Raw genomic sequence first — 15,502 nt, 5'->3', positions numbered from 1 at the left:
CATTGATGTGAATGAGAATGCGTCACCCCAGACGTGAGGTCCACACCATGAAGGGGCAATACTCCTCAAAACATGTCTGTAGTAGTCCCGCTCACTAATATTTGTATGCACTCTGTTGTAATTTCCAACAGACGACTCCATGAAGCAAACCCAAAGCCGCTGCCAATGTCAAGATCATTTATTTGCGAGGAAATTCCCCCTCCCACTGATATTTGCACATTTTTCTTTGCTTGTCATGTGGCAAATATTTCTCTCGATTTATTCAGTTTCCAACATATATGAACATTTTTGGGAGTTCAGCCTCCGGCTTCTCGGGGACTGAAGCGAGTGACTGTACTAAGCGGAGGATAAAGGTCTGTAGGACGCAGGTCATGCTATGATTTGGGATTTTTACAGGCAGGTTCCATAAAACTTAATAACATATCCTGAGTTCCTCCAGTACTTTGAAGTTAGAGCATAGTGCCAAATCCTTACTGGAAGGACTGGATTGGAGTTCTTAAAACTGGGATTTGTTCTCAATGCCTTCTTTAAACTCCTGGCACCCTTGTGAATTTACTGAGGATTGTGTTTTTCTATATGATTGACAGCTAGTAAGGTGGAGGCATTTGGTTGTGTGCCTTTGTTGCTGCACTTTGTAAAGGTGTTGTTTTTTTATAGATTCAATATAGTTTGCTCATGTAACTGAGCAAATAAACTATTTTACACCTTATCCTAATCTAATACAAGGTAAGATATAGCCACATTTCAGCCATACTTAGGCTAGTTTCACATTAGCGTTTACGGCCGCAGCGTCGGGCTGCGCACGGCCGCCGCTAAGCCCCGCCCCCTGCAGCGCCTCCGCCGGTAGCTCCGCCTATGGACGCATGATGCTGCATGCGTCCTGCATCCCCTATCTTTAGCACTGGGGACGCAGGCCGTGCGCAGGTATGCGTTTGGCAGCGCATGCGTCCTTTTGACGCTGCGCCGACCAACAACCAGCGCCAAACGCAACAGGTTGCAATTTGGTGTGCCAAACACATACCTGCGCACGGCCTGCGTCCCAGTGCTAAAGATAGGGGACGCAGGACGCATGCAGCGTCCTGCGTCCGTAGGCGGAGCTACCGGCGGAGGTGCTGCAGGGGGCGGGGCATAGCGGCGGCCGTGCGCAGCGCGAGGCTGCGGCCGTAAACGCTAATGTCAAACTAGCCTTACCAATATAAGAGTTGATAGAAAAGGTACTGTACATTTAAAGAGTTGATGTCATTTTATTTTTTCCAGAAATGAATGGTACATGTGAAAATAAAAAAAAAAAAACCTTTGTAATATGTCTTTATGAGAAATCAGCTCCTTTCTCATCCTGGACTCAAAAAATCTCCATCCATTCTCAAATAAGCTTGGATTTTCTCAATACTTCAATAGGAGATGTCAGTTGGTGCTCATAAAGTTCTATGGAGAAATGTAACCCGTAGAATGTAAGTCCGCAAGGACAGGGTCCCCTCCCCTCTGTACCAGTCTGTCATTGTAAATTTGTTTACTTTTAACGATATCTATAACTTTGTATGTAACCCCCCTTCTCATGTACAGCACCATGGAATTAATGACGCTATATAAAAAATAATAATAATAATAATAACAACTGTGGTTTGAGTAGAACTTACAGCAGAATGTCTGTGTCCACCTCTAGCTCCTCCCCTCTCAGACTCATAGAACTTGCAGCAGAATCTCTGTGTCCAGCTCCTCCCTCCTCTCATATCCATAGAATGTTATGAGCACCAACTGCCATCTTCTATCTTAGTAATGTGAAAATCTGTCTTCACTCAGTACAGATTTTTCCCATGAATTGAAAGTGACAGATCAGTCCTGAAGGTGAAAGAAGCAGATTTCTCTGATATGATATATATTACAAAGTTACCAATTTTCATGTGTAATAACGATTTATGAATTAAAAACCTGCCCTGCCCAGGAATGCCGAATCTTATGTGACAGTGACATACACCCCACCATTTTTCTGAAGCTCTGAATTTGCCAGGATTGTATATTAATAGTAACAAGGACAGTCCTGGTGAATTCTGGAGTATGGACAGCTATGATTTCAGTATTTAACAGCCGGACCCCCACCATCAACATATCACAGAACCCCATGGTGTTCTATGTTCAGTGCAGTAGAATCAGACGGCCCCCAAAATCTTATGGCTCAGAAAGTGACCGTAAAATGAGACCCTATTATGGCCATGTAAACCAGACCATACAGGGTTTGTCTAGTTTTAGAAAGTTAACCGTGGCCACAAAGATCATCTCTTATGTTGGAAGACCAAGCACATCAATGATTGACTCATACAGCTCATTGATTTCAAAAGTTAATGTGTAATGCTTCATCTTCCCTGTGGTGGCACTGTAGGCAAATTTAACCCATCCCGAGAGTTGGTGCAGATTGACTCACAGGATCCAGTTCATTGACCACATCAGTAATCTGTGGCCTCTGGACAATAACCGAGAGAACTACCTCTCTTGATTACCCGACATGGCACAATGTCACCTGTGCGTAACGTCGCAACGATGACGCCACGTCAGGCTGGCTAATCAGCAGAAGAGCCACAGCTGCTATCAAATAAGAAGAGGGGACTCCCAACCAACCTCCACAGATTACTGCCGCAGCTGGCAGACCTTCTCACCAGGGCTATCTATCACTGCAGCACCCCAGTGACACATCCTGTGATCCAGGCTGACCCAGGATCCTTTTGATAAAAAGACTGACCCAATCAGGGTTAACCCTTTATACTGACAATGATCACTTTTTGAACCTTTTAAAAAAATATACTGTGAATTATCTCAGATTTTATCGCGCCTTTTAGAAGGGTCTGAGGATGGGCACCTGTTATTGGGTCCACAGGCATTAGCACATAAAAACCTGGATCTAAAACATATTGTGTTCATCATTTGTTCGAATTTTTTTTTGCAAAATAAAATTTTATTACGTCCCCACCCAAATAATAGGGTGGATATAAAAAAAGCTAGAAATAGGGAAGACATTGTGCCAAAGAAATAGAAGCCAGGACATGGTCCTGTACATTTGCCTGTCCTAAAAACCTTGTCTAAATCCATGATGGTACAATAAAGGAAAATGGATTTTCAGCAATTTGGTGAGTGCCGCATCACTATCCTTTGATTTATTCAATGGATAGTACTATTTATACTCAGTTCCAGTGCCGGCGCCATTCCAGCGTGGCTCTCCCAGGGCTCCCGTGACATTGTTATGTCATGTGACCCCTGTGGCCAATCAGCGCTGGTTCCCTTCTCTGTCTTTGGACATATCAAGACTTCTGGAGGTAGCGAGAGCTGCTGATGCCATCTCACGTCCCTCAATTGCAACTATACGAGGAGAAACTGAAGCCAGTGCTGATAGGCCACATGGATCACATAACGTAACAATATGATGAGATCCCAGGAGAGCCAATGCCAACCCTGCTGGAACAGTGCCGGCACCGCAGGTGAGTATAATAGGTGTTACTATTTTACTGAGGGGAATCATAGGGTTTCAGAAGGGGTTACCAAGTAGTGGACAACCGTAAGTGACACAGTGACGGTTAGCTTTGTCTTCCTGCTAGTCAGGGCTGCGACCACAAGATAGTGATGAGCGACTGGAGTGGCGCTAATGTAAGAAGATGAACCGGACCGGGGGTACCTCTCTTGCGCCGGTTCCTGAACTGTCAGGACTGTCACCAGTGTTTCATGGGGGAGAGCTTTCAGACCCGGACCAACCTTTGCACTGGACAGTAGGGAGTCCAGGCGTGAACACTGAGCTCTCAGCAAGTTGAGGTGCAGGCCCTGGCAGCAGAGCATCGCATGAGCGCAGGCCTACCTCGCATATCCCCTGCTTCCGTGTCCGCTGCTCGCGTACAACAGACTGCTAGATCTCCGTTGACTCCCAACTTTGGAGGTGACCCACACCCTGGAAAAGTGACTGCTGCTTGTGTGCAGTCCCGCCGGGAACAGGTGACTAGGCCCGAACCCCCTGATTCCTCACCCGCATACACCGCGGAGCAGAGCCACGCTCCGGCGGTATCTCCCATTGATCTGAGTCCTGTACAAGGAATCCGTGGGAACCGAAGCCCACCTAGGACAACAACGATGCCCACTTGCATCGAGAATCCGAACCTTCGTTTACTCAGGACAACACCGGGACGTCACGTGCCGCTGGTGTCGGTGCCACCATTGGAAACGGAAACGCTGTAATCAAGAAACCGACAGACTCCCTTTTGAACATTCGCGTACCTATCTTTAACATTGGGTACGCAGGCCGTGCGGCTGTATGCAGATGCCTCCGCTTGCGTCGTTTCGACGATGCAGCAACCCGCGTTGAATGCAACATGTTGCAATTTTGATGCCGTCGCCGCATCGTCAAAAGGACGCATGTGGAGGCATCCACATACGGCCTGCATACCCAATGTTAAAGATAGGTACGAAGGCCGCATGCGGACGTAGGCGGAGCTGACCGGAGGAGGTGCGGCAGTGGGCGGAGCTTCACGGAGGAAGTCCGCAGCCCTCTGCAGCTCGGCCATCCGCAAATGTGAACCTAGCCTTAGAGATACAGCTCTAAAAGTTCAATGCACCCATAAAAATCAGACGGCAGTCGGCTGACCGCTCGGCCAAGCATCCATATGTTCTCTATAGAGAGCGGACATTGCAGACGTTCCATGGAACTCGGTCCGAGAACGGATTGCAATGTACAGTCTTTCCAACTCAAACTCAAGTGGAAATTGGACTGCACTCAGATGTCATCCGAGTGCAGTTTCCACGTATCCATTGACATGCATGGCCTAGGGTGATCTAAATATGAGATCAAACTCAGGCAAGTAGTGATTTTTTTCCAAACATCAGACATGTGCATGGCCCCGGTCCGGGTGTGAACAAACATTTTGTCAGATCGCATTTGGACCAATTGTACAGTCCTCTGCACCTGCCCTAAAATGTGAGAATACTTCTTTAATGTAATTTGCTAATATTTTCACCTGCAAAACAAAGTGTAAGGGATGAGCATCTGCGGGGTCATCCCACATGGGGGTCAGCTGACGTAATGACAAACCTGAACCCGAATAATGACGGCTGGGTCAGAGCAGGTCGCAGTGAATAACATACCCGCACACAAACCATCCTTTACGCTGAGCCGTTGATTGGTCGCTTTCTGCTCTGATGTATGTTTTGGATGCTTGTTTTTTTGCTGATTCCACTTTCCTGCCAAATAGTCGTTCTCTGGGGAAATAAAATACGTCTGTGATTTCTTCCAAGTCAGCTCTATTGAAAAAAAAATGTCTTACAATATTATGGTATGCATTAAAGGGTTTTCAACCTCAGGTGCTCCGTGCGATGGGTGGAGATAAAGGAAGAAAGGCTCAACAAAACAACCCAAAAATATCGAGTCATTTTACAGCATAGTATTCTTAGTGGCGGCGGAGGGGGACAACCATTGATTTTAAAACATCCTTTAAAATGTTGCTAATCATAGGTTCTCTCACTGTAAAGAATAGATCAGCTGTAATCTGTGGCGGAACTTGAAAGGAAGTGTCCAATATCCCTACATCGCCCCCGCAGGGGGAATAGAGAATTACACAGTGGGCAGTCAGTGAAAGGTAACGTATGACAGACTAGTCTTGTAGATATTCTCCATGCTGGCAACCCCTGTTAGTAATTTAACATGTCCATAGAGGCTATTTGAAAATTAGATTTTTTTCTCGACAACTTTTTATGATGACCACATTTGTAATACATATTATATATGGTCATTCTGAAAAATTCAGCTGAAATCAGTAGCGTGATAAACCTTGGAGATAAGGATATCTGAGACAGAATTTGTTCTCTCTCCACAGAGATACACATTGCTGTAACTTATGTGGATGAGCCCCCAAATTCCCCTACCAACAACCTATAAAGACTTTTATGCTCCGAACACTAGATTTTATTGCTGGTTTTAATTAATTACATTAAATATATTCATTTCAGTAAAAATCACTTTGAAAGCACTTTAGAATAAAGATCTGTGTTTTTTTAGAAATGCCCAGTGAGTTTTCAGAGACTGTATCACCTCATTTACTTTTTTATTTTCCATTTTTATGATCTTATTATTCTGCTTTCTGAGCTGTGAATGTTACAGTCCATTGACATTAGAACATTTTTTTTTAATGATGCTTATGGTTGTGGGTATACGCTCTGATAGGTGTAGAACTCACCCGTCCATTGTTGGAGGAATGCTCTATGATACAGTATATGCATTGTTGTGGGTATGCTCTATGATATATGCATTGTTGTGGGCATGCTTTCTGATATTTGCATTGCTGTTGGCATGCTCTATGAATGTGGATTATTGTGGGCATGCTCTATGATATTGGCAATGTTGTTGGCATGCTGTATGACGTGCATTTTAGTGGGCATGCTATATGATGTGTATTGTTGTGGGCATGCTCTATGACATGTGTATTGTTGTGGGCATTCTGCTCTATGGCATGTTTATTGTGGTGGGCATGCTCTATGACATGTGTATTGTTGTGGGCATGCTCTGTGACATGTGTATTGTTGTGGGCATGCTCTATGACATGTGTATTGTTGTGGGCATGCTCTGTGACATGTTTATTGTGGTGGGCATGCTCTATGACATGTGTATTGTTGTGGGCATTCTCTATGACATGAGTATTGTTGTGGGCATGCTCTATGACATGTGCATTGTTGTGTGCATGCTCTATGACGTGTATTGTAGTGGGCATGCTCTATGACTTGTGTATTCTTGTGGACATGCTCTATGACTTGTGTATTGTTGTGGGCATGCTCTATGACGTGTATTGTTGCAGGCATTCTCTATGACATGTGTTTTGTTGTGGGCATGCTCTATGACATGTGTATTGTTGTGGGCATGCTCTATAACATGTTTATTGTGGTGGGCATGCTCTATGACTTGTGTATTGTTGTGGGCATGCTCTGTGACATGTGTATTGTTGTGGGCATGCTCTATGACGTGTATTGTTGTGGGCATGCTCTATAACATGTTTATTGTGGTGGGCATGCTCTATGACTTGTGTATTGTTGTGGGCATGCTCTATGACATGTGAATTGTTGTGGACATGCTCTATGACATGTGCATTGTTGTAGGCATTCTCTATGACATGAGTATTGTTGTGGACGTGCTCTATGACATGTGTATTGTTGTGGACATGCTCTATGACATGTGTATTGTTGTGGACATGCTCTATGACATGTGTATTGTTGTTGGCATGCTCTATGACATGTGCATTGTTGTGGGCATGCTTTATGACATGTGCATTGTTGTGGACATGCTCTATGACTTGTGTATCGTTGTGGGCATGCTCTATGACATGTGTATTGTTGTGGGCATGCTCTATAACATGTTTATTGTGGTGGGCATGCTCTATGACATGTGAATTGCTGTGGGCATGCTCTATGACATGTATATTGTAGTGGGCATGTTCTATGACATGTGTATTGTTGTGGGCATGCTCTATGACTTGTGTATTGTTGTGGGCATGCTCTGTGACATGTGTATTGTTGTTGGCATGCTCTATGACATGTGCATTGTTGTGGGCATGATTTATGACATGTGCATTGTTGTGGGCATGCTCTATGACTTGTGTATTCTTGTGGACATGCTCTATGACTTGTGTATCGTTGTGGGCATGCTCTATGACATGTGTATTGTTGTGGGCATGCTCTGTGACATGTGTATTGTTGTTGGCATGCTCTATGACGTGCATTGTTGTGGGCATGCTTTATGACATGTGCATTGTTGTGGGCATGCTCTATGACTTGTGTATTCTTGTGGACATGCTCTATGACTTGTGTATCGTTGTGGGCATGCTCTATGACATGTGTATTGTTGTGGGCATGCTCTATAACATGTTTATTGTGGTGGGCATGCTCTATGACATGTGAATTGCTGTGGGCATGCTGTATGACATGTATATTGTAGTGGGCATGTTCTATGACATGTGTATTGTTGTGGGCATGCTCTATGACTTGTGTATTGTTGTGGACATGCTCTGTGACATGTGTATTGTTGTGGACATGCTCTATGACATGTGCATTGTTGTGGGCATGCTCTATGACATGTGCATTGTTGTGGGCATGCTCTATGACATGTGTATTGTTGTGGACATGCTCTATGACATGTGTATTGTTGTTGGCATGCTCTATGACATGTGCATTGTTGTGGGCATGCTCTATGACATGTGCATTGTTGTGGACATGCTCTATGACATGTGTATTGTTGTGGACATGCTCTATGACATGTGCATTGTTGTGGACATGCTCTATGACATGTGCATTGTTGTGGGCATGCTCTATGACATGTGTATTGTTGTGGACATGCTCTATGACATGTGCATTGTTGTGGGCATGCTTTATGACATGTGCATTGTTGTGGGCATGCTCTATGACTTGTGTATTCTTGTGGACATGCTCTATGACATGTGAATTGCTGTGGGCATGCTCTATGACATGTATATTGTAGTGGGCATGTTCTATGACATGTGAATTGCTGTGGGCATGCTCTATGACTTGTGCATTGTTGTGGACGTGCTCTGTGACATGTGTATTGTTGTGGGCATGCTCTATGACTTGTGCATTGTTGTGGACGTGCTCTATGACATGTGCATTGTTGTGGGCATGCTCTATGACATGTGTATTGTTGTGGACATGCTCTATGACATGTGCATTGTTGTGGGCATGCTTTATGACATGTGCATTGTTGTGGGCATGCTCTATGACTTGTGTATTCTTGTGGACATGCTCTATGACATGTGAATTGCTGTGGGCATGCTCTATGACATGTATATTGTAGTGGGCATGTTCTATGACATGTGAATTGCTGTGGGCATGCTCTATGACTTGTGCATTGTTGTGGACGTGCTCTGTGACATGTGTATTGTTGTGGGCATGCTCTATGACTTGTGTATTGTTGTGGGCATGCTCTATGACATGTGCATTGTTGTGGACGTGCTCTGTGACATGTGTATTGTTGTGGGCATGCTCTATGACTTGTGTATTGTTGTGGACATGCTCTATGACATGTGCATTGTTGTGGGCATGCTCTGTGACATGTGTATTGTTGTGGGCATGCTCTGTGACATGTGTATTGTTGTGGGCATGCTCTATGACATGTGCATTGTTGTGGACGGTGCTCTGTGACATGTGTATTGTTGTGGGCATGCTCTATGACTTGTGTATTGTTGTGGACATGCTCTATGACATGTGCATTGTTGTGGGCATGCTCTATGACTTGTGTATTGTTGTGGGCATGCTCTGTGACATGTGTATTGTTGTGGGCATGCTCTATGACATGTGCATTGTTGTGGACGTGCTCTGTGACATGTGTATTGTTGTGGGCATGCTCTATGACTTGTGTATTGTTGTGGACATGCTCTATGACATGTGCATTGTTGTGGGCATGCTCTGTGACATGTGCATTGTTGTGGGCATGCTCTGTGACATGTGCATTGTTGTGGGCATGCTCTGTGACATGTGTATTGTTGTGGGCATGCTCTGTGACATGTGTATTGTTGTGGGCATGCTCTGTGACATGTGTATTGTTGTGGGCATGCTCTGTGACATGTGTATTGTTGTGGACATGCTCTGTGACGTGTATTGTTGTGGGCATGCTCTGTGACATGTGTATTGTTGTGGGCATGCTCTATGATATGATCCTCTGTGATAGATGCAGAAGTCACCTGTGCAGGGAAGGAGTCAATTTGGCACCTGTTTTGTCAGTGGGTGAATCCTGTGTTGTCGGCCTCCAGTTTTATCATAGAGGTGTGACCTTCTAGTGCAATGACCTTTGATAATAAGGCTATGTGCACACGTAGTTTTTTGGGTGTGCGGATTTTGGAGAGAAAACCGCAGGTAAATCCGCAGGACAAAAGTCCTGCGGTTTATCTGCAGTTTTGCCTGTGGTTTTACACCTCATAATGGATGAGGTGTAAAAGTGCAGCGTTTCCGCACCAAACAATTGACATGCTGCGGATTGTAAACAGCAGCAAAACTGCGCGGAAAAATCCGCAGCATGTGCACAGCGTTTTTTTTTCCCATTGAAAATAAAGGTACTGTACAATGCAGCAGATTTCACTACGTGTGCACACACCCTAAGACCACTGTTGGCCATTGTCCTGGTTAGCACAGCTCAAGTGAAAAAGAGACAGCAAAAAAGAGAGATGTCAGTTTATTGCTTTTTTTTAAGCACATACTGTAGAATCATGAAAAAATGTAAAACAAAGCACATTAGCTGATAAAGAAAAATCTAAATTGCTTGATTTAAAAATTATTTTTCTGCTAAATATAATTTAAGTACTTGATGGTGATGAAACACACCAAATGCATGTAAGTCAGTCATGAATGATGTAAACCGCCTGCATCTGAAATCTGTCAGTATGGCCGCCGCTCATTAGGAGAACAATGAGGTCCCAAGCAATGTTATTAATTACATAATCGCTGGCTACAGCAGTCACGTCTCATTATCTCCCCATACTCATAATGAATGAATTGGCTCATCCTAATGAAGTTTAAGACCACACTGCACTCCCGAAAAAGTGCTTAGTGGGGGGTGGTGGATCAGCTGGATGTCTATTCTACAAGGGGTAACAAACTATTAAACAGCGGGAATTTTAAGAATGAGACCCCTGGGGTTCATTTGGTTGGAGAAAAGATTGTGGGAAGCAGGATCATGAATGAATGATGATGTCTGTTAGGTCTAGAAGGATTTGGCCTCAGGTCTATAATATGGGTTGGAAGGGATGGATTTGTCTGACCATGTTGATTCCTTAGAAAATAAGTGACTCCTAAAATGTATATAATGAGATTCTACCAGCTGACCGGAGACTATTTGGTTGAGCTCAGTGGAACATTTGGGTTGGTTAGATGTCTGATGTCCAATGTCTTCACAAAAAGTTAATATCTGAAGTCCTGAAAGATAGAGCGTCTCTTAGAAACTTGGTAGTTAGTCCAAATAAAAAGCATCCTTATTTCCTAGAATAGATGGGCATGGGCATGGATGTCGGAAAGGGGCTTTCTTGACTCTGGTAAGGTCGAATTTGTGACCTGACCACTAATACCAATCCTACCTCTCCCCAGAAGTTCCCCCCAACCCCCTCCCATAAATAAAAGCTCAGACAACAATCAATTTTTCTTTGGATAAAAATGGCCACAGCAGTCAATTTATTGATAATTAAAACAATTGGTGAGGTCCTCGAAGTTACAAAAAAATCTGGTGATTTTTTTCATGACATTGTCCCTCCCCTCCCAGACTTACTCCTAGCCGTGTTCACCTGCTCAGGAGCACTGTGAAACCAAGGGAAGAGTTTGTCCTCCAATACCGTTAATATAAACCCCGGCGACGTTCCATCACCGGGTATCACCCAAATCTCACCAGACCACCATCAAATAACCATCCAATAAAGGATGAATGAATCCCCAATCCTGAATTTGTAAAAAAACTTTGAGGACCCATCAAAGCCACACCGAGAGCACCTTGCCCACCTCAAGTGCTCGAGACCCCACCATCCAGCAATGCTGTGTCCCTTTCTATCTCCTCCTGTAACCCTACAGTCCACAAATCGATCCCCACTGCATTCACATGCACTCCATCCGCAAGCCAAAAATCCTCTTCCATAAGTTCTAGATCTGCGTGGTGCACTACCACTCCCCCGTTCCGCACTACGAATTTGGATACCGCCTTGTTGACCATAATGTGTGCCTCGGGTACAATGTCAGGCCACACTATTTTCAAACCCCGGAATGCCAACCATAGCCGCATCAGATCTGTTTTAATGTCCCTAGCCAATATCCTCCTAGAGCGGACCCACAGGTTATTACCCTCCACATGCAAGACTAAAATATCTGGGGCCCTATTGAGGTGAACAGCTCGGTGAACCTCATGTCGTACCCGACCCTAGACCATACTCCTAAAACCAAGGCAACTGATTAACTCTGCATCCCTTGTGAAACCCCTCTGTCTCCTGTCAGTTCGTCTATCTCCTCGCAGCGCTCCACAGTGAACGTAAGAATGACCTAGAATCCAGACTAGAAGTGGAACCCATCCTGTAATGAAACAAACATAAATTAGTGAATTTTAATAACCAGAATGATTAGCTTCCCCGCAGGCCTGAGGTCGGACGTAGGACCGATACCGCTGCGACTCCCATTGGCCAATCCTCCAGGCACATACAAAACACCATGATAAACTGATATTTCGATGCAAACAACCCATCCTCGTGATGTAATAACGGTCCCTCCTGATGGGGTCTAGAAGTCATATATATCCCAAAACATCACAATGGTCACATAACAGAATCCTTCACCCTTCCCTTCAGTACCCTCTTTTCTTTTCCCATTTGGTCTTCCTTTGACTTCCTGATCCAAAATTCTACCCCTCTCTGGGTGGCCATGATGTCTCTAGCTAAAATGCCCCAACCTTGGTTCTGCTTGGTGCTACTAATTCCCCTATTCTCATTGCCCCGAAAAACGTCAGTGACCTTCATTAGTGACATCTTGTCCTTCGTTAGTGGCATTTTGTCCTTCTTTAGTGACATACCACTGTTCAGTGAGCGTGCACTGTAAGCCGCTTATTACACCTAGCTCGAGGGGAAATCCAGGTATGAAGAAGTATCCTTTCTCTGTCCATTGGTCTCACCCACAGGGACCGCGATAATTATTATAATTTTTTCCTCCTGGGCAAAGTACATTGACATGTAATAGAAAAAATTTCCATCACTTCAAAGTACCGTAACACATTTCACCGTCGGCTGCGCTCGCACAGGGCCCCAAATACAGCCCCCCTGAGCTCATCCCAGAACACACATTTACTTTATCCACATTCACTGTGTCCACATTTGACCCCATCAGATGAGCTCTTTCCATGGGACCCATGTTTTCCACCATTACTGATAACTGAGCTTATTTACGGGACAGACACATTGACTGCCAGCTCAGCTCACCCACGGGCCTACATCGCTCTGTCTGCTGAGCTCACCCACGGGCCTACATCGCACTGTCCGCTGAGCTCACCCATGGGCCTACATCGCACTGTCTGCTAAGCTCACCCATGGGCCTACATCGCACTGTCCGCTGAGCTCACCCATGGGCCTACATCGCACTGTCCGCTGAGCTCACCCATGGGCCTACATCGCACTGTCTGCTAAGCTCACCCATGGGCCTATATCTCACTGTCTGGGCCTACATCGCTCTGTCTGCTGAGCTCACCCACGGGCCTACATCGCACTGTCCGCTGAGCTCACCCATGGGCCTACATCGCACTGTCCGCTGAGCTCACCCATGGGCCTATATCTCACTGTCCGGGCCTACATCGCTCTGTCTGCTGAGCTCACCCATGGGCCTATATCTCACTGTCTGGGCCTACATCGCTCTGTCTGCTGAGCTCACCCACGGGCCTACATCGCACTGTCCGCTGAGCTCACCCATGGGCCTACATCGCACTGTCTGCTAAGCTCACCCATGGGCCTATATCTCACTGTCTGGGCCTACATCGCTCTGTCTGCTGAGCTCACCCACGGGCCTACATCGCACTGTCCGCTGAGCTCACCCATGGGCCTACATCGCACTGTCTGCTAAGCTCACCCATGGGCCTATATCTCACTGTCTGGGCCTACATCGCTCTGTCTGCTGAGCTCACCCACGGGCCTACATCGCACTGTCCGCTGAGCTCACCCATGGGCCTACATCGCACTGTCCGCTGAGCTCACCCAGGGGCCTATATCTCAATGTCCGCTGCCTACAGATTATTTGAAGCATACATGTTTACTGTCCGTTAAGACCAGCCAAATGGCCGTCCCTGCACATCTAGATATGGACCGGCCATGAATGATAAGACATGTGCTATGAGTGTCTAGTATTTACCTCATACAGTTCCAGCCGCAGCAAATCCCTGGGCCCAGCAGCTCTGCTAATGTTGACGGTATAAAGGCCAACGATTGGCTACGGTGCTGTTGACTCAATGTCGCCACTGCAGTCAGAAAACAAACGTCGAATAAGATCACTAAGAAGGAGCGCTGGACCAGGGAAAGGTGAGTAGCGACTGTTTCTAGTATTTTTAACACTACCATTCCAATAGCATACAGAAGTACCATGCTGGACAATCTAGCTCATTCATGACATTTGTCACTGGTGGTGCAGGAGTGATGCAGGTATTTTTCCCCTAAGGCATTGCCATTGCCTCTTTTTCAGACCAATCCTCCCTGCAGCCAAATTTTCCATCCCCTGAATGGTTGTTTGGGCATTCTTGTTACCAGGAGGTTTTGGAAGGCTCCGCGCGCCCAGAATTTCTGCCAAATCTTTCATTGGCAACTATGGTCTAGCATCAATGATCGCTACTAAGGGATGATGCCATTGATGAGTGCATGCCTGGATGCTATTAGCATATATGGATGTTTGCTTTCATGTTAGTATATGAGGTCTCGTCTCTTTGCTTATACTTTGGATTCCAGAATGGTAATGACAAGCATTCTAGATCTCATGGAGCTTGGTTATCAGAGACACAGCACCAATGGGCTGCGCACATCTATAGGACACGATAGTTGTAGCGGAAGAGATATCATTTCTATCTATAATATACATTCAACAAATAAAACGCAAAAGAATTCTAAATGTCTCAGTGTCTGTAGGGATCATCTCTATATTCACAATCCATGTCGGCCTAGGAATTAAAAATGAAGAGCCATTTGGCTTCTATACACGCGTTTGTTTCCTTTTACATTCTTGTCTTGGGTTGGACGACACATTTAAGTAAAAGAGTTTTCTTAACCCTAGAGGCAAAATATTAGTGGAGTGAGGACTTATTTCTCTATGAATGCATTTACCAGGCAGAAGACTTGATTCTCATCAGTAAAGTCAACACAGTCATGTCTGGAAGAAGAGAATGAGCTCTTTACATTAGAAAGGAGATATTGTGGTATGTGATTCCCCATTGTTGGGGAGGTTAATGGGGCTGCGTCAAGTAGTAGACCCCTGTCTATATGACCTAGAAGAGCAAATGGACGCCCTGCTGATCAGGTTCCACCTCTATAAGCCAAAGTAATTATGAATGACTCACTCTCTTTTACACTGGTCTATCTATGAAATTTGGAAATTTATTTGAAATTCCGCCATGTAAGACTACTATTTCCCCAGCAAGGGTAAATTGTCAGTCAATGGTAAATTCCAACGAAAATTGGAGAGATCCAGGAGTCAACTGGTGGCCAGGGTGACTGTGTTTAGAAATGGGTCTTCACAGAGCAACCAATGATTTAAATCGAGCTGTGTTGATCCAGAAGAAAGCGATCGTAAACCCTTATATTGAGCTAATTCCCATCTGAAGAGCGAATTGAGCTTGTAAAATGATTTTCAGGAACCAGTCCATCCACCATGTCAGTAATCTGTGGCCGCTGTACAGAATCCCTGAGAACCGCCCATGACCATACATCATCTGCTGCTCCTTTTTTGGTTAGCTGGCCTAGCATGGCGGGATGTTACACACCAT

At 45.2% G+C, this 15,502-nt stretch overlaps 1 protein-coding gene across 2 annotated transcripts in view; it reads left to right on the top strand.

The window, feature by feature from the left end:
- Positions 1 to 15,502, top strand: part of ARHGAP20 (Rho GTPase activating protein 20) — a 158,378-nt gene that overhangs the window by 35,846 nt on the left and 107,030 nt on the right. Inside the window, exon 1 of one of the 2 annotated variants that reach the window (XM_073583104.1) lies at positions 3,243 to 3,467. The exons of the other annotated variant lie outside the window; for it this stretch is intronic. The gene's annotated coding sequence lies outside the window, so the exon portion shown is untranslated. Of the gene's footprint in view, positions 1 to 3,242; positions 3,468 to 15,502 lie in introns of those variants that run through there. 2 annotated transcript variants of the gene reach the window in all.

This window comes from Dendrobates tinctorius, unplaced genomic scaffold (genome assembly GCF_039654945.1).
Source record: "Dendrobates tinctorius isolate UK_male_01 unplaced genomic scaffold, ASM3965494v1 ptg000075l, whole genome shotgun sequence".
Lineage (NCBI taxonomy): Eukaryota > Metazoa > Chordata > Amphibia > Anura > Dendrobatidae > Dendrobates > Dendrobates tinctorius.
The sequence above is the reverse complement of the archived record's forward strand: the minus strand, read 5'-3'. Positions and strand labels throughout refer to the sequence as shown.